Raw genomic sequence first — 20,395 nt, 5'->3', positions numbered from 1 at the left:
ATGGGGAGGAAGGGGGAGCAGGGACCTGATGTCACTCCAAAGGCAGGGCCACGAGGGAGGGGCTGCCTCCAGGCACTGGACCTCCTCCTGCCACCAATGTCAGACCTACTCCTTTGGAGGATCTCAGGTGGAGGAAGGGAGGTCTGGAGGGGCTCACCCAACTTGGACCCGCACCGGGAGATGCATGCATGGGCACGCGCGTGCACAAACACACACACGCATATCCCTAGGTCCTGTCAGAATCTCTCCTGGCCCCTTCCCTTCCCTGGTTCTGGCCACTACCCTCTCCACCCAGACGGGACTCAGGATCTAAATCTGATCAAATCAGATCACATACATCCCTCCCCCTGCCCCACTCCCACCCTACCCACATCCTTAAAATGTACAGTGGATCCCAGTATTTGGGAAGAGAGATCAAATTCCTTGCCACAGTCTGCCGGCCCTAGAGACCCGGCTATGCCCACCCCTGTCTCTCCCCAGCCACACCTCACAGGCCCTCCCTCCATCCTTCACAGGACTTCACAGGCCCAGTGCCCACAGCTGGGGGCTCTTCCCTGCCCATGTCCCCCTCCCCCACGGGGAGGCACAGTCATCCCTCAGCTCAGCTACCACATCCTTAGGGAAGTCCTCCCCAGCCAGTCCTACCTGAAAAGCTGACTTCGGGACGTTCTCCTCACCCCGGGACTGGGTAGTGTGGCATTCGTTACTGTGGACATCCAGCCAGCATTATTAGCTCGTGAGATCCTTTAATGAATCTCTGTCCACCCCACTCAGTAGTGAGTGCCAGGCAGGCAGGGACTCTCCCTGCTTCTGGATTCTTCTGGTTTGCTGGCATCATGTAGGTACTCAATCTACATTTACCAAATGATTGAATGAATGAAGACATTGTGCCATCCAGAGGAAGGGGTAATATTGGGGGTCCAGAACATTTCTAAAACCTAGTAGATTAAGCCCAACGGTTTTGCCAACCAGCAAGGGCCCTTGTAGTTCAGTCTTCCCAGTTCAATCTTCCCTCCCACTCCAGGGCCCTCCTCTGGGCTCATTGTTACTTGCCTCTCTGGGCCCAGTAAACTCCTATTCAACCTTCAAGGCCCCACTTAGTGCTTTTCAGACTGGAGGTTGTGACCAATTAATAGATTAAAAATCCATTTAAGGAGTGTGGCATCTCCATACGATGGAATATTAGTCAGCCAGAAAAAGGAATGAAATTCTGATACATGCTACAACATGGGGAGACCCTGAAAACATCATGCTAAGTGAACTAAGCCAGATGAAAAAGAACAAACATTGTAGGATTCCACCTACATGAGGTGACTAGAAGACGTAGTCATAGACAGAAAGCGGGATGGAGATCACCAGGGGCTGGGGTAAGGGGCAGTGGGGAGTTATCATTTAATGGGTACAGAGTTTCCATTTGGGGTGATGAAAAAGTTCTAGAAATGACCCATGGCGATGGTTGCCCAACATGTGAATATACTTAATGTTGTTGAACCATACACTTGAAAACTGTTAACATCACAAATGTACGTTATGCATATTTATAATAAACAATAATAAAAGCCTTCAACTATCTGGGTAAGTATCTAAATAAGAATTATCTAGTGAAACTTTTGTTTCGTGTGTGCTTTTGTTAAGGTGTTTGTGTAAAGTATATTTCTGACTTTGGGTCAAGGTTAAGTAATTTTGAAAAACACTGCCCTCTGGAGTCACGGATGCTCAGAAGCCTGCCCTGACCTCGGGGAGAGTGAGGTGTTCCCCGACCTCTGTTCTCAGGCCCCTTCCTGCAGATGCTCAGTGCTCAGCAAGGGTCCCCTGTGGTCTAACCTCACGTTTATCTGTCGGTCACCAGAATCAGACCACAAGCTCATGAGGGCCCAGGGCTGTGTCACACTTATCTCCACGCCCTCAAGATGCCAAGCTAGGTGCCGGCCCATGACCAAGATGCAGCTGAGTTCGACAGTCCCAGATCTGGATTCGCCCAGATTTCAAGTCCCAGCTCTGCCCCCAGTATGCTGTGTGAGCTTGGGCAAGTCACTGCCTCTCTGGGCTTCCATTTCTCATTAATTATAATAACAAAAAAACCACTCTAATTTATATGGAAGGCTAAGAGATTTATAAACATCGACTCGTTCAACAAACGTTTGAGCAACCACCATATGCAGCTCTGGAGATTAAAAGGTGAGCAGGACAAGTGGGTCCTGGATCTTTATCTTTGTGGATCTTTATCTCATCAAATCTTCCCAGCACCCATTATATAGACAAGAAGACTGAGGCCAGAAAGTTCTGACTCTAAGCCTGGCCTCTTTCCTGCCTCCCATTGCCCTATGGGGGTCCCATGGCTGCAGAGCCCAGGACTTAAGAGGACTCAAGTTCTTTCTCATCCCACAAAGACTTCAGTAGCCCTACTGTGCACCTGGCTCTGGCCCTGGCTGGAGAGAGAAACACAGGAACAGTCTGTTGAATGCCTGGATGAGGGAAGCTCTAGATCTGCAGGAGCAAAGAGGAGACCCTGGAGGGGGGAGGGAATAAAGCTGGGCCTCCTGGAGGAAGTGACATCTGAGCAGAATATGGCAGGAGAAGCAGGGAAGGGCATTCCAGGCCGTGGAACAGCAAGCCAACAGGGAAGGGCCCCAGAGAGCTCCCAGTTTCCTGTTTGGAGGGCTGGCTGGGAAGGCTGGTCCTCTCTACTTGGCATAAAGGAAGGTCGCACGTGCGTGCGTGCGTGCGTGAGTGCGTGTGTTCGTGTGTGTCCTGGAGGCAGGAAAAGGCAGAGGAGAGACAAGTGGAGGGATGGGGGAGCAGCCTGGGGTCGGGGGGACCCACTGTTGCTACAGGGGAGGCAGGAAGGCCTAAGTCCTCCCTGGCTTCAGGTAACCCAGAATCTGCATTCAAGACACCCACTGTCTGAATGAAAGCGCAGGAAAGGCCCCTTCCAGGCCCATGGCTTCTTCCCCTTGAGAGCACCAGGCACAGCCCTAACTACTCATTGAGACCACTGCCCCTGAGCCAGACATGGCGTGGCTTCCCAGGCACCGTGCAAACGGGGCTGCAGTGGGCCCTGCACTTAAGGAAACCTGAGGCAATAGAGGGGAGGAGACGAGATTAGGACTCCTACAGAAGACAGTACACTCCAACAGACTTTAAGTGAGCACCTACTGTGTGCTGCGTACCAGGATTGTGATGATGAGTTAAAACAGATGCGGTCCCCGCCTTCAAGGGCCCCACAGTCCAGAGGGAGATGGCGTATGGATGCAACAGTGACAGGAAGTGCACAGGATTCCAAAGAGATCAGGGCCCCAAAGGCTCTGAAGGGGAAGAAGACAATAGGGGCCACACAGCAATGGACTCTGAGTGAACTGGGGCACAGGGAGAACACATGGGAGCTAACTGAGTGAGAGAGAGAGGGAGAGAGAGAAAAGTTGCCCCAGGCAGACAGAATGGCACAGACAAAGGCCCTGAGGCAGGAAGCACCACGGGAAGTTCAAGAAATGAGACAGACCAGAGAAACCAGAGGGGGTGACGGGGGCTAGGCCGGCAAGACTCACTGACCAGAGGAAGCCTTTGAAGAGTAAGGGGCAGTGAAATTCATTCATTCATTCATTCATTCAATTAATCAGTACGCATTTAGCATCTACTGTGGGCCTGTCTTTGCACGGCTCTGTTCTAGGCTCTGGAGAAACAATACTGAGTAAGACTGACGAGGTCCCACCCCTCACAGAGCTGACCCTCTTGAGATCTGACTTGTCATATTTCATAAGCCATCCTCTCCCTCCCTCCCTCCCTCCTTTCTATCCCTTCTCACCTCCTAAATTAAGCCGTTCCTCCCCAAGATTCTCAGTGCTCATCCTTGTGTCATGTTCCCAGCTGGAGAAAACTCATCTTTAAGTAGCTGAAGTGAGATGGGTAGTGACCCCACGTATTAACGTCCTAGGGCTCCCATAACAAAGCCCCACAAACTGGGCAGCTTCAAACAACAGGAATGTACTCTCTCACAGTCCTGGAGGGTAGAAGTCCAAAATCAAGGTCTTGGAAGCCTGCACCCCCTCTGAAGGCTCTAGGGTGGGGGTGGGGGTCCTTCCTTGCCTTCTCCAGCTTCTGTAGCCTCCAGCCATGCTTGGGCTTCCCAGGCTCGTGGACACATCCCTCCAGTCTCTGCCTCCACCCCCGTGTGGCCTCCTCCTGTGTGTCTCTATATTCAAATCTCCTTTTCCTTATAAGGACCCGGGTCATACTGAATGGAGGGCCCACCCTAACCCAGTGCAGCCACATTGTAACTTGATGACATCTGCAAATAAGAAAGACCCTCTCTCCCAATAAGGTCACATCTGCAAGTTCTGGGTGGACCTGAATTTTGGGGGTAGGCTACTCAACTCAGTACACTCTGGTTCTTTTAAATCAACTAGAACGTTTCCCAGGGACTTTTCCAAGATACACTGGATAAAACCCATGGATAAGAATTGTCCAGATTCAGGGACACCTGGGTGGCTCAGTCGGTTAAGCGTCTGCCTTCAGCTCAGGTCATGATCCCAGGGTCCTGGGATCGAGCCCTGCATTAGGCTCCCTGCTTGGTGGGAAGGTGGGAAGGCTGCTTCTCCCTCTCCCACTCCCCCTGCTTGTGTTCCCTCTCTCGCTGTGTCTCTCACTGTGTCAAATAAATAAATAAAATCTTAAAAAAAAGAATTGTCCAGATTCAGCAGGCGGGACTCAATTAGGTACTAAAATATATTTTATCGGGTAATATCACAAAGCACTCCATTCCAATGACAGTCAATCTGAAGTTCATCTCACACAACATTTCATAGATTCAACCAATAATTAACAACAACAACAACAAAATTTTTTTTTAAAGATTTTATTTATTCATTTGAGACACAGAGATACAGAGAGAGAGAGAGCATGAGCGGGGGGGGGAGACAGAGGGAGAGGGAGAAGCAGGCTCCCTGCTGAGCCAGGAGCCCGACGTGGGGTTCGATCCCAGGACCCTGGAATCATGACCTAAGCCGAAGGCAGACGCTCAACCATCTGAGCCACCCAGGCGCCCCAACAACAACAAATTTTTAAAGACCTAACTGCAGACCAATTAGGCGTGAGCAACATATACATTATCTTTCACTCAAAGCAGAGGAAAAGTTTGATTGTGATTCACCTCATTATGGGATACATTCCCCTGAACAGTTAATAATAATTATGTCATAAACTAGAGTTATTTTATAATTATATTATGATGACAAATATTTTATATAATATTTACATTATTATAATAAATATTTTATAATTTTATAAAAAGGTGTAATCTGAGGGGGCCTGGGTGGCTCAGTCGGTTAAGCGTCCGCCTTTGGCTCAGGTCATGATCCCAGGGTCCTGGGATCAAGTCCCACATTGGGGTCTCTGCTCAGCGGGGAGTCTGCTTCTCCCTCACCCTCTGCCTGCCGCTCTGCCTACTTGTGATCTCTCTCTGTGTCAAATAAATAAATAAAATCTTTTTTTAAAAAAAAGTATAATCAATTTCTGTTACTTCGATCAACTGTATGCCAATGATAACTATAATGATAACTCAAGCCAGAAAAAAAATACTGTAATCCTTAGAGCTTTATAGCCACAGAAAGCAAGACAAATATTTAAAAATTTAAAAAAAATATGTGTGCAATAATTTGGCCTAAAGATGAGGACTGAGTCTGGGTGGTGAGAATAATACTTCTTTTTAAAGATTTATGTATTTATTTTAGAGAGAGAGAGCACAAGTGGGAAGGGCAGAGGGAAAGGGAGAGAGAATCCTCAAGCTGACTCGGTGCTGAGCGCAGAGCCCAACCCAGGGCTCGATCTCACGACCCTGAGATCACAACCTGAGCTGCAACCAAGAGTAAGATGATTTGACTGGGCCACCCAGGCACCCCTGAGAATAATATTTCTATAGCACAGGGCATGGGCTTAAAGAACTCACTGGGGAGGGGGCGCCTGGGTGGCTCAGTCGGTTAAGCGGCTGCCTTCGGCTCAGGTCATGATCCCAGGCTCCTGGGATCGAGCCCCACATCGGGCTCCCGGCTCAGCAGAGAGCCTACTTCTCCCTTTCCCTCTGCCTGCCGCTCTGCCTACTTGTGCTATCTCTCTGTCAAATAAATAAATTAAAAAAAAAAAAAAAAGAACTCCCTGGGCTCCTACTCATGTTTCTGATCCTTCTCATGCTCCTGCAAGACAAGGCACAGTGAGGAAGATGCAGTCCAGGGGACCTCCGGAGACCACCCAGCAAGTCAGAAACCACTCCCCACCTGGGCTAGCACCAGCTCTCCTGACCCCCAGTTGTGAAATTCCTTGGACCCAGGAAATCAGAACCCGCTTCCCTCAACCTCCCCGAAGGACAGATGTCAGCACAACTCCTCCAACCAAAGACAACTACTTGAGAAGCCCTTGATGTTCTGCAGAGTCTAATTTTGCCCCAGAGGCGACCAGAGCACGTAGGTTCATTCTACACTCAGGTGGAGAGCCCGGCTTTGGACCGTGAGAAGGGGCTCCACTCTCCTGCATCTCTCCCGGCCACCAGGCCTCCACCACACCTCAGGAGAAATGTCAGTCCCCAGGCACGGACATTTGGGTGTCTCCCGGCAGCTGGAGGAGCGTGTGAAGGCGAGCTGGTGAGCGCTGCTCACCCCACTTCACGGAAATACGTTTCAGTGACCACAGACCCTTCAACCTGGTTTGACAAGCTCCCCCCAGAGCCTCTGGGGTCCGCATTGCAAAGACAAGCTCCCGACAGCACCCCACACCCACCTTGACCTTGGGCCATTTGGGAAACCACACACAGGGCCTGACCCTAGCCCTCGGGGAAGGCAATGCCAAACCCCTTTCCAAGGCCACTGCAGGGGTATGTGGAAGACAGACCTGTGCTGCCAGAAGGCCACAGGCCAGCCCCCGGGCACCCAGCAAGCTCGGCACCCTCCTGGAGCCTCTACTTCTTCATCTATAAAACGGGGCCGTCAAAATCCTGCCCTCACAGAGTCGCTGGAAAAGCCACTTCTTTTTTTTTTTAATGGAGGTGAAATTCACATCATCTAAAATTAACCATTTTTAAGTAAACGATTCAGTAGCCGCTAGTGCATTCACAACATTGTGCAACCACCATTTCTCTCAAGTTCAAACCTTTTCGTCCCGTCCCCTCCGACGGAAATCCCATTCCCGTTAAGCAGTCATTCCCCATGCCTTCTTCCCCCAGCCTCTGGTAACCACCGGTCCGGGCGTTCTGTCTGTCTGGATTTGCCTACTCTGGATATTTCATATAAATGGAACCATACGACGTATGACCTTCGTGCCAGGCTTATTTTCACTTCACATAATGTCTTCGAGGTTCAGCCACGTCTGAGGTTCATCCATGTATCGGTACGTCATTCCCTTTGTGGCTGAATAATATGCCATTGCATGGATATACATTTTGTGTGTTCATTCACCCATGGATGGACACTTGGGTTATTTCTGCCTTTGGGTTATTGTGGATGGTGCCATTGCAAACGTGTGTGTTCACAAAGTTGCTTCTTTTTGAAGCAACCCTACTAGGTACCAGGCGTGGTAGCCGGCCTTGGGAAAGCAACAGGGAAAGAGCTAGGAACACGGCAACTCCCTTGAGCTCTGGGCCTACGAGACACGGCAGGAGATGAGGTGTGTGAGTTATAAAGTGGATTTCCTGCTGGACAGTTCCTCCTCGGGTTCTCCAGCTCCTGGCACATAGCAGGAGCTCAATAAATATTAGTTGCATGAATGAGTGAATGAATGAATGAATGAATGAACGAACGAATGAACGAATGAACCAGTCTTTGTCTAACTCATTACTGCAGCCCCAGTGCCCAGAACAGGGGCTACGTGTTGTAAGTATTCAACATACATTTGCTGAATGATTGGTCCTAAAACCCAATGCTTGGGGCGCCTGGGTGGCTCAGATGGTTAAGCGTCTGCCTTCGGCTCAGGTCATGATCCCAGGGTCCTGGGATCGAGCCCCACATTGGGCTCCCTGCTCAGTGGGGAGCCTGCTTCTCCCTCTGCCTCTCTCTCTCTCTGTCTCTTATGAATAAATAACATCTTAAAAAAATAAATAAATAAAACCCAATGCTTGGTCCCACAGAGGAGTGTAGGGCTTGTGCTCAGATCCTAGTCCACATCTCAGCTGTGCTCTTCGCACGTCGGGTGACCTTGGCCCAAGTCCCTCGCCAACACCTCATCTGGAAAGCAGGGGTGGAGCTCATGCCCCTCCTGGGTTGACTTCAGGGAAGGGGTTGCTGGCCCCTGCAAGGTGAAAGCCCTGCGGGGTCACACGGCTGGTGGCCCCTCCCGCCCCGACAAAAGGCCCAGTTTAACCCAGTGCTGCGGCTGGAGCACAATACAGCCAGCTTGTGGCCAGGGTCTGCCGATCAGATTTCGAGTAATATCCCCGCCAGCCTGCCCAGGCCAGCAGACAAAGGCCTCTTTGTTGCAAATTTGCTTTTTAAATCCCTGAAGATATTAGCAATGAAGGCGTGATCACGCTGCAAGCCGGTTCAGAAATGGTGTCAGAAGCCTGTTCCAAACGTGAGGGTGATCGTTCAAACGGAATCTGCCCCTTGCTTTTTTAGTAACAAGATTAGCTCAGGGCAGACTTGGGCCTTGGACCTGGGCTGGGAAGTCCCTAGGGTGAAATAATCCTAACAGCCATCATTACAACAGTGCTGGATGTGATTCATGGAGCCCCTAACAGGTGCCAGCCTGCCTACGCACGTGACTGCCAACCCTCAGCGCTCGGGGAGGTTTCGACTGGTAGTACCGTTCTACGGATGGGAAAACTGAAGTGTAGGGACGTGTGGGTCCACGTGACAGAGGCAGCCTTGACCTGGGTCTCTTGGATCTTCTAAAGTTGTTTCCTGTGTACCCTCTTCATCCTGTTGATGGTCACAGACGTGGAATACATCCCCACCTCTGAGCTCTACCCCACTGGTCACCCGAGAGGACATCCGACAGCCACTCGACCCCATGCACACCCTATTCCTTCAAGTTCACACGTGAGCACCTTCCCCAGAACCTCTCCGGCCGACCGGTCTCACCTCCTCCAAAGGAACCCCATTGGCTCCAGACCATGCCTGCACATGAGTTTCTAATAAATGACCGTGACAGTTCTTCAGGGCTGTGTAGTGCCCCAAAGGACACAGACCCTTCTCTGCCCCTCAGCATGAGGACGGCACGGGGGTGGGAGGGAGGGGAGAACTTGGACTTGACTCAGAAACACCGGCTCTACCTGGATGTTCACAGGCTATGTGACTGAGGGGAGGTTCCAAGCAGATACACGTTCCTCAAGAAGTGAAGCTGTAGGATTACCAGATGACCTAGCAATTCCACCGCTAGGTATATACCCAAGAAAATTCAAAACAGATGTTTGTTCCAACAAAAACTTAGCCATGAATGTACATAGCAACACTATTCCTAACAGTCGAGAAAGGTGGAAAAAACCCAATATCCATCAACGGACGAATGCATGAGCAAAATGTGGTGAGTTTCTATGACGGAATATTATTCAGCAATGAAAAAAACAGTGAACTACTGATCTGTGCTACGACGTGGAGGATCCTTGGAAACATCATGCCAAGGGAACGAGGCAGACGCAAAAATCACATATTGTGACGATTCTGTTTCTATGAAACATCCAGAATAGGCAGATCCACGGACACAAAAACCAGGTTAGTGGTTGCCTGGTGCTTGGAGGAGAGGGGGATGGGGAGTTAGAGCTCATGGGTTCAGGGTCTTCTTCTGGGGTGACGAAAACATTTTGGAACTACATGGAGGTGGTGGTTGTACAACACTGGAAATGTACTAAGTACTGCGGAATGAGACCCTTTAAAATGGTTAAAATGGTGAATTTTGTTATGTGAATTTCACCACAGTAAAAAAAAATTCGTGTAATCGCTCATGCCTCAGTTTCCCCGACCTTCACACAGCTGTTGTGTTTGAGAACACAACAAAATGACGTATTCAAGGAGCTTGACACCCTGTCCACAATAACAGCCGCTCTTTTTATTTTATTTCATTTTAATATCTCAAAACCATTCTTCTGCCCCTCTGCCAAGATTCAGAGGTGAAGTGACTCGGCTGAAGTCACATAGTTAGGCAGGGGCTGTGGCAGCCCCCTGACCTGGCTGGGTCTGGGCCTTGGCTTATTGAGGTAACCATGCCCTGCTTACCTCCTCAGAGAGAAGGGGCATCTCTGGAAAAGAGGACGTTCAAATGAAAAGTTGCCACCAACTCCCCACCCTTCGCTGGGTGCGTTAGCAAGAGCCTTGAACCTGCCAGCCACCAAATGAGCCCACACGGGGCTCGATCCCACGACCCTGAGATCATGACTTGAACCAAAACCACGAGTTGGACGCTTAACCCACTGAGCCACCCAGGCACCCCCACCCCCCACCCAAATGATCTTTCTAGAATCAAACTGTATCTTGAGACCTTAGGCCCACTCTAAGCTTCTGACTTTTCTCATGGGACCAGGTCCTGTGCATCGTGAGCAGCTGAAAACAGTCTCGATGTTTATGTACTGAGAGCTCACTCCGTGCCCACATCTGTCGGGGGCCAGGAGGTGGTCAGAGTTAGGGGATGCGATGGGAGCTTAATGAAGGGCGCTTCACCCGAGCAAGAGCCAGGGATCGAGTCTGTGAGACAGGTGACAAATCTGCACTGAGCGTGCCACACATACGTACACGCTCCCCAGGGAGCACTCGGGGGACAACCCCTGCTCTCTTAAAACTGGACAGCACCCTCTGTCAAGCTAGGACCAGCTAGGAGCTGATGTGGACACGGGTCCTAATTTGGCCCTTAGCCATGATAAGCTTTGGGCCAGTCCCTCCCCTTCCTGGGGCCTCAGTCGCTCCCTCTTTATCAAATGGGAGTTTGGGTGACATCGAAATGTCCCTCCAGCGCTGTCCCCTCTGCCTGCAATTCTCTCACCTCCCCTCTTCCCCAGTGCATGGCTGCCTCACCCTGCACAGATCACCTGTACGTCACTTCCTAGAGGGAGCCCCGATGTCACCTAGCTCAGTGCTCCCTCGGGGGACACATCACATTCCCAGATTGTCTATGTGGTTGGAGGGCACGCCTGCCTCGGCCGCTGCCGCCCCAGCCCCAATAGCAAGCAGCACGTGCGTGCACCAGCCTGCAGCTAACGAGCAGGTGGACATGTCCGCACACATCTATTGACCTTCATCGCTACACCAGATTCTGTGCTGACACAACTTAAACCTGAAGTTCAGTTAAGCACAGAGTCATGCCCGGGACCCAGCAGGTCCGCTCCTCGGTAAATGCCCCAAAGGACTGAAAGCTGGGGTTCCAACCAAAACGCTCCTAGCAGCCTAAAAAGTGGAAGCAGCCCAGTGTCCGGCAACAGATGGACAGATAAACAAAACGTGGAATATTAGCCTTAAACAGGCACGGAGGACACATGCACGCCACACACGGATGCACTTGGACATCGCTCTGCTTACGTGGAAGAAGCCAGTCGCAAGACCATGTATCGTGCGATGCCATTTATGTGAAGTGGTCTAGAACAGACAAATCTACAGACACAGAAAGTAGATTAGGGGTGGCCAGGAACTTGGGGAAGGGGGGCATAAAGAGTGACTGTTATAATGGGTACAGGATTTCCTTTGGATGTGAGAATAGTCTGGAACTAGTTAGAAGTGATGGTTGCCCCACTTTGTAAAGGTACTCGATGCCACTGAATCACTCACTTCATTTTCTTTTAAAGGTGTATTGATTTATTTGAGAGAGAGTGCGGGGGGAGGGGCAGAGGCAGAGGAAGAGAGAGAATCCTCAAGCAGACTCCCTGCTGAGCGTGGAGCCGGACTCGGGGCTCCATCCCAGGACCCTGAGGTCATGACCTGAGCCGAAATCTAGAGCCAGCGGCTTAACCAACCAAGCCCCCCAGGTGCCCCTGAATCAGTCACTTTAAAATGGTCCAAATGATCAGTTTGTATGTATTTTGCCACAATAAAAACATACATGTACATCACTCCCCTTTCAGGCAGGAGGCGGCATGGGGGACAGGAAAGAGCATCAAAGGACACAGAGACCAGCTGAGCCCTGCCCCCCATGCTGGGCGCACTTGGGTAGTGAGGGAACCTCTCTATGCATCTCTGTCTTCCACGTTCCCGGTCTATTGCTCTTGGCTCTGCAGGACCTCACAGGGCCCAGGGGAAGCTCAGGCAGGAGAGCCCATTGTTTCAAGAAATTGTATTATGGCCATGAAAGCAAAACAGGGACCGAACTTTGGGCTCCACGCAGACAGGTGACGTCCCTCAGGTTGGCCCAGCCTTCTTCCTTTTTCCAAAGGGCCCTGTTTCACCTTGTTCTCACAAAATCCCTGGAACTAAGGCAGGCCAGAGAGGAGGGGTATACTCTGAGTGCGAGCTGCCAATGGGGTCTGCCCCGGCCGGCTTTCGAGAGCGTGCGTATGGGTGCACACAGGGAGCACCCAGGGGAGCCTTCAGGTGCCCGCCTGTGCAGGTAAGGGCCCGTCCGTGTCGCTGGCAATCTGTCTGGGTAAGTAAGGGCGAGGAAAGCGGCAGGCACACCGGCCTCAGGGCTCCTGTTGGCACAGTATGTCCATTCTCACCTCTGGCCCTTTGCACACACGCTGTTCCCCGGGCCTGCAAGGCTCGTCCGCTGTCTTTGCTTCCTGACGCCGTTGTCACAAACTACTCCAAACCTAGTGGCTTCCAATAACACACATTTGTTATTTTACAGTTCTGGAGGTCGGGCTCTCACTAGGCTAGAATTAAGGTGTTTCTTGCTGGAGGCTGGAGGGGAGATTCTGTTTCCTTGGCTCTTGCAGCTTCTCAAGGCTGCCCCTTGCCAGGCTCGTGGACTTTCCTCTTCCCTCTAAAAAGCCAGCAACGTGGCATCTCTCCGGCCATTCTTCCACAGTCACATGTCCCTCTGAACACTCAGGAAAGATGCTCTACTTCGAAGAGCTCCTATGATGACGGCGACTCCACCCCAGATAAACCAGGATAATCCCCCAGCTCCAGATTCTTAACCTTGATCACATCTGCAGAGTGCCTTTTGCCATGCAAGGAAACATATTCACAGGTTCTAGGGCTTAGGACTTGGACATCTTTAGGGGCCATTGTTCTTTCTGTGACGATCACTGCCTCCAACCCTGACCTCTTCCATTCATTCAGTGATCTCATGCCCACATTTTGGGCGTCTGAAATGTCCCACGCACCGTACTGGGGAACGGAGTGGTGACCAGAACAAACTCACCCTCTGCCATGACGGACCTCCCAGACTGGTGGGTCTCAATATAGATGATCACTGCCTCTAGGAAGCCCTCCCTGACTGTCCAGGGGGCTCCTTTGAGCGCTCCTGTGCCCAGGTGCTACCCCCATCCCAATGCTGTCATCTCGTAAGGTCAATGACCCATCACTTTAACTAGATTTTTTAAGGTCAGGAATGTGTCTCATTGACCTCCACATTGCCAGGGCCCCCATCTAGCACAGAGTGGGTGCTCAGGACACACCAGTTGAATGGGTGAGTCTGGGTCTCATCCTGGTTTCTCTGCTTCCTGGCTGTGTGACCTTGGGCAATCCCTCTCCCTCTCTGAACCCCCTTTTGCCATTTCTACAGCAGGTGCATGCAGCAGCACCTGGCTTCAGACATTGTTGCAAAAATTAAACCCGACAAGGTCCATCCTGCATATCGTAGGTGTTTAACAGGCCGGCAGTTTCTTTTTCTCTTTGGCCTGTTTCACGGAGGCAGATTCTGAGCTAAGTGACCCTTTGGGCTTGATCCTGGGCCTCAGGTCTCTCTATCCAAGAAGTGGGTTATAGGGGCATTCATCAGAGCCTCATCTATGTGAGGCGCACAGTATGGCTCCAGGTGTCACCCTCCTGAACGTAACTCCCGCCTTGGAAGCACCAAATGCCATTTTCAGAAGATGGGGTAGAAGTTTGAAAGCTACATGTTAGCTGGATATTCAGCAAGAAAGCCACAGGAAAAATGAAACCATATCTATCTGCACACAGTAGGTGCTTACTATCCACATCACGTGCTGGTGAGAGTCTGGACTTTGGAGTCAGGGAGAACTGAATTCAAATCACCACTCTCCCATAACCAATATACTGACCTGGAACAAGTGCCTTCAACATCTCTGAACTTGATTTTTCTCCTAAGCAAAATGGGATAAGAAGAGGACCTGCTTGCGAGGAAGAAATAAGATGAGGGATAGAAGCGCCTGGCGCATGGTCTGGTCTGGAAGGGACCAGATCATTGTGAGAGCAATGGTGATCAAAGAAAAATCTCATCACCACCGTTGAGGCACAAGCCAGGAGACAGGGCCCCTGGAAATTATACAAGGTCAGCCTCCGATTTCCTGTAACTCGGCGACTCCTACTCGCCTCACAACTTTGGAAAATATTCTCTTAGCATTTGCAATTCTTGATCTGGGCCCAACACTGAAATTATTGCAGACATTTGTTGTTTTTTTTTTTTTTTTTTTTTCTCCTCTTCTTTTCGACAGCTTGAGCAAAAGGAGCTGTTTTTGAATTTCGGGAGGGGAAAAACACACACGCGCACGCACACACACATACACCAAACAGCATCATTTTGCAGGACAGAATGTCCCCTGTGCTCGAGCTCCGGCTGGACTCACAAACACTTAGTGTCACTGCAGGTTATGTAAGCGTGGTTTGGGCCCACGAGGTTGGACGTGGCCTTGGGTTTTAAAAGGAGGCAGAGGAGTTTGGGTGAGGAGCTGTTTGGCTCAAAATAAATCCAGGAACTCAGTGCAGGGGAAGAAAAAAAAATTCTCAAGACTCCAGTGGAGGGAATATTTAGAGGTAGAGTTTGGAGCGTCAAGAACTCAGAAAACTCGGGCCAGAGTTCGGCCAACGTGGTTTCCTGTGCCCCGTCATGCATGTGAGTGAGGCTGAGAGGCCAGGGAATGTAGGGTGGGGGTCATAATGTGACCCCTTCAGTGGGATGAAGGGCAACATGCAGACCACATGACTCCTGGAAGGAAAACGCCATTTCTTAATATTTTCAAAAATGGTGTTTGCTTTTGTTCGCTGAGTTTACAGCCCTTCTGTTGGGGCCCCCGATTTAGTGATTCCTACTGGCCAGGGGAGCCAGTAAGCAAGATCTTTGATCCGGGGGTGGGTGGGAGCAAGAGATGTAGAGTACCCAATTCATCCTGACTTGCCTGAGACCTTCCCAGCATTAAAACTGAAAGCCTCACATTCAAGGAAACCCCTCAGTCCACAGGGGACAGGGAGAGCTGGTCACCCTACAAGACAGAGTAACAATGATGACTATCATAGCCGTTATGGACCATCTTCTAAGTGCCCCTTGTCATGCTAAGGCTTTATATAAATAAATCATCTTTTCAGGGATATTATGCCCATTTGACAGAGCAGGCAACTGAGACTCAGTGGGGGAAGTCAAACAGCAGGAGAGTGGAAGATCCTCACAGGCTTTTATTAAAATCAGAGATCCCTAGGCCCCATCCCTAGAGAATCCAACTCAGTGGATGAGGGATCTGCGTTTTATAACACACCCTCCTACTGATTCTATGAGCAAGTAATTTCAGTGTGCAAAACTCTACCCAGCTCCACTGGGAATGGCCTTGGAGAGCTGAACACAGAATGGAAGTTCAATGGAGACAAGCATTGAAGCTGAGGGAACAGCGTGAGGCAGGGCATAAAGTTGTGGGGACTGATGAGTGTGTACCTGAATATAATGCCCTCGAGGGACAGAGAAGGAAAGGAAGCTGCTGTTGACAGACCCAGGTCTGGGGGGCTTCAACACCAGGCTAAGGAATTTGGACTTTATCTTGAAGGCACTGGGGAGCCATGGGAGGATTTAAACAGTAGTTACAGGGTCAAATTTGTACTTTGGAAAGATGAGTCCAGCTCCTAGTCAGTAGTTATGCTGGAAGGGGCTGTGACTGGAGTCAACAGAACAGTTAGGAAGAAAACGAAAGAAGTCAAGCTCAAACTGGCTTGGAAATGCATTGACTTACATAATTGCATTAGCTTCAGGCATGGTTGCATCCAGGCGCTCAATTAAGAAACCAGTCTCTCTCCATGTCTTGGCTCTGTTCTGGCATCTTTCCAGATAGATCCTCTATCTTTGATGATAGGATTGCCCCCAGAAGCTCAAGGTTTGGCTCTGTGGCTTAGCAACCCCACCAGGAAGAGAATGCCTGTCACACAGTACTTTCAGCCTAAGTGTTAGTGCTGCCACTTGCTGGCTGGGATAGACCCATTTCTCAGCCAATCACAGTGGTATCTCACTGGCCAGGTCTACATCAAGACCCACACTTGGAGTTAGGGAGTGGGATCAGCCCCACTCCAAAGCCACGGTCTGAGATGGTAGAGGAACAGGTCCCCAAAGGAAAATCTGGATTCTATTTCTAGAAACCTTGATCATGGACCATGAAGGGGAAGGAGCAAAGTAGCCCAGCCTTGGGCTGGAACTGGATTCCACTGGATTACCATCCCTGCTTCCCTGAAGTGGAAACAGAGAGGTAAAGTGACTGGCAGGAGGTCACACAGTAACGCAAAGTGAGTCAGGTCTCCAGACTTCCTTCAGACAACCGCGACGGCCAACAGCTCACAATACCCTGCAGGTGGGAGCTATGCACACTCCCTGGTAACAACCCAGAGAAGCCACCCATGGAGTCTCAAAAATATAAGAAGTGACTCTCTCTAGAAGCTGCTTTCCTGCAGGCATCATCTCAATATCCACTAACTAAGAGAGGGGAAGCCTCAAGCAACTTCTCGTCTAGAGTCAGGACTGAACAGGGCCTGGAAGCCCCCAGAACACATTACTTCGTGTGGGGGACATGAAGAGAGAGCCGCAGGTTGCTGGAGCTCAGGTGAGGCCCCAGGGACTCAGCGCCCAGGCACGGTGCGTACTGACTCGCAGAGCTGTGACCGCTGGACTGGACTGGGGTCCTCGTGGTATAAGCAGGGCAGCAAATGGCCCCGAGTATCCCCTCACAGCACAGCATGGCACTCACCGTGAGACATTGCCCCCTGGGCTGTGAGCTCCAGGAAGCCAGGGGCCGTGTCGCCTGTGTGCTCACTGTGAGGCCCAGTGAATGGTTGTCAGATTAACGGATGGCTGCCCCCGTGGTCTTGCACACCTCCAGGCACGGGAGGCTCACTGCTGCCCAAGCCAGTCTGTCCCTTTGTTGAACAGTCCAGCGAGGAATGCCATCCTCAACCCCCTCAAGACGGCAAAATGACAGAACAAGACTCAGAGATCTCCCACTTCGGATTTTATTCTCAGGAGAGAATTCAAAAGTGGCAAAAACAAATTATCCATGTGACGATGTTTGTTCTAGTGTTGTTGTCGTGGCGGGAATCTAGGAACAATGGGAACACCTCACGGGTGGCAAAGACTGTGTGTGTGTGTATGTGAGTGTGTATATGTGTGTGTATATGTATGTGTGTGCCTGTGTACAGGTGTGTATGTATATGTGTGTATATATGTGAGTGTGTATGTGTGTGTGAATGTGTGTGGGTGAGTGCAGGTGTGTGTATGTGTGTGAGCGTGCAAGTGTGTATGTGTATGTATATGCGAGTGTAAGCGTGTGTATATATGTGAGTGTGTATGTGTGAATGTGTGTGGGTGAGTGCAGGTGTGTGTATGTGAGTGTGTGAGCGTGCAAGTGTGTATGTGTGTATGTATATGCGAGTGTAAGCATGTGTATATATGTGAGTGTGTATGTGTGAATGTGTGTGGGTGAGTGCAGGTGTGTGTATGTGAGTGTGTGAGCGTGCAAGTGTGTATGTGTGTATGTATATGCGAGTGTAAGCATGTGTATATATGTGAGTGTGTATGTGTGAATGTGTGTGGGTGAGTGCAGGTGTATGTGTGAGCGTGCAAGTGTGTGTGTGTGTGAGTGTAAGCGTGTGCATATGAGTGTATGTGGTGTGAATGTGTGTGGGTGAGTGCAGGTGTGTGTATGTGTGTGTGAGCATGCAAGTGTGTATGTGTGTGAGTGTAAGCGTGTGTATATGTGTGAGTGTATGTGGTGTGAATGTGTGTGGGTGAGTGCAGGTGGGTGTATGTGTGTGTGTGAGCGTGCAAGTGTGTGTGTATATGTGTGTGAGTGTAAGCGTGTGTATAGGAGTGTATGTGGTGTGAATGCGTGTGGGTGAGTGCAGGTGTGTGTATGAGTGTGTGAGCGTGCAAGTGTGTATGTGTGTATGTGTGTGAGTGTAAGCGTGTGTATATGTGTGAGTGTATGTGGTGTGAATGTGTGTGGGTGAGTGCAGGTGTGTGTATGTGTGAGTGTGTGAGCGTGCAAGTGTGTATGTGTGTATGTGTGTGAGTGTAAGCGTGTGTATATGTGTGAGTGTATGTGGTGTGAATGTGTGTGGGTGAGTGCAGGTGTGTGTGTGTGTGTGTGAGTGTGTGTGTGAGAGTGCAAGTGTGTATGTGTGTGAGCATGTGTGTGCACGCTTTAGTTACTCCGGAGACACCACTGCACGGACTGACTAGCACCCACGAAAACCGCGAGCCAGGGGAAGCACATAGACACACGGGAAGTGGGACGGGACGGAAGGTTAGGAATAGCAGAACGTGCACTGTGCCTGTGGCCACGTAAGCTAAGTGTGCACACACAGGACAGGAAGGGGAGGGACAGGACCAGAGTGCAGGAAGAACATCGCTGTGGGGTCAGGGTGGCAACACCTCAGCTCGTTTTTAGAGTTTCTTTACGGTTACATCCCTTCATCCCACCAGTACTATTATTCCCATTTTAGAGATGAGGACATCGAGGCCAGGGAGGGCAGCCATTTGCATACAGTGCTGCTGGGACAGTCTGGGCAGCTGACTCTGAGGGGGGACCGTGAGCCCCTGCGGGGAGCTGGGTGCCCTCCCTGGCCTGCGCCAGCACCTTCTACCGCCCTCATGAGAGCTGAAGACAAAACTCTTGCCTCCGGGGCCTTCTCTTCCCCTTGCCGACCATTCCTGCGCCCTCACTGTCCCCCCACCCTGTACCCCTGCCCCAAGACTTGGTCTCAAGTCTCCCACTGCAGACCAGGAGGGACATTGGCCAGAGGAGGCTCCACGACAGGAATGGCCTGGAACATACCCGCACTGCCACAGCCTGACTCGTGCGTGAGTCTCGAGAACAAAGGTCCCCCGCGCCCACTGGCGCCGCACTGCCAGGCGAGCCAACATGAGTGATGTGTCAGATGGCCCGGGGTGGCCATCTGCTCCTTAGCACACAATTAAATCTGACCCAGCAATGATGACTTTGAGGTATGCAATGGCCTCATAACCACAGTGCATCCCCAGGCCCCAGGTTCAGTGGAGAGTTCTAGAGTGTCACCAGTGCAGGTAAAAAGCATGGTACACGATGCCAAGAGAATGTGGGGCCACAGAGGGCTTCCCTGAGGGAGTGCCATACAGGCTAAGAGCTAAAGTTCCGGGGAGGTAACAAAGCAAAGAAAGGAGAGAGTAGTACTCCAGGCAGTAGAAACAGCATGTGCAAAGGCACTGTGGTAGGACCCAAAAAGATCAGTGTGACAGGAGCATAGGAAGTGTCCGGGGAATAAAATAAATTTGAACGGCTCCTAACCCCAATGGTTCCAGCTAACATTTGCTGTGTGGCCACTACACACGGCCCCACACAGCTTCTTATATATGATCTCTTTTCATTGTTACAATACCTCCGTGGTGAGGGTATCCCCCCCTCTGTTTTTCAGATAAAAGGAAATGGAAACTCAGATGTTGGAAGTCCCCAAAGCCGGGATTCGACTCCACCAGCAGACTCAGTCCCTGCAGTGGCTCCATGTGAGCTACTTTAAACACATTATTTCGATGCAAACTTTCAGCAACCTGTGACACAGAGAGACCTTTATTACCCCCACTGCACAGATGAGAACAGTGAGGCTCAGACAGGACATGTGACCTGTCCCAGGTCACAGAGCCGGGATCCGAACCCTGGTGAGCTTGGCTCCAAGCCCAGGGTGGTTTCCACAGTCTCAGAGCTGCAGCAGCTTCTAAGTGTCCGTCAGGGCCAGCACAGGCCTCACCCCGAAGTCAGCCCCACCCCTGCCCACGGCAGCAAGGGAGGGATTCACGTGTCATTCCTCGTTTTTGGTGGGGAGGCTGTGCAGATTACACTTGGGGGGACCCACCCGAGAGACGAGGGAGCTGGGGTATGTATCCCCCAACGCCCATCCTGCTCTAAGGCTGCTCCTGGGGTGGGGCTGTGGGCGTTAACTTCCGCCGTTTGCAGCCAGCCTGCTCACTCACCTGGCTGGAGAGCAGAGCTACTGCACTGTGTGCACGTGACCTCCGGGGTGGGCCGGGCCATGACATGTTGCAGGGCATCGATTACAGGAAGTTTGTTCACCCATCTGGTCTGGCAGGCAGC

The sequence above is a fragment of the Halichoerus grypus genome, chromosome 13 (genome assembly GCF_964656455.1).
Source record: "Halichoerus grypus chromosome 13, mHalGry1.hap1.1, whole genome shotgun sequence".
Classification (NCBI taxonomy): domain Eukaryota; kingdom Metazoa; phylum Chordata; class Mammalia; order Carnivora; family Phocidae; genus Halichoerus; species Halichoerus grypus.
This window is presented reverse-complemented; position numbering follows the sequence as displayed.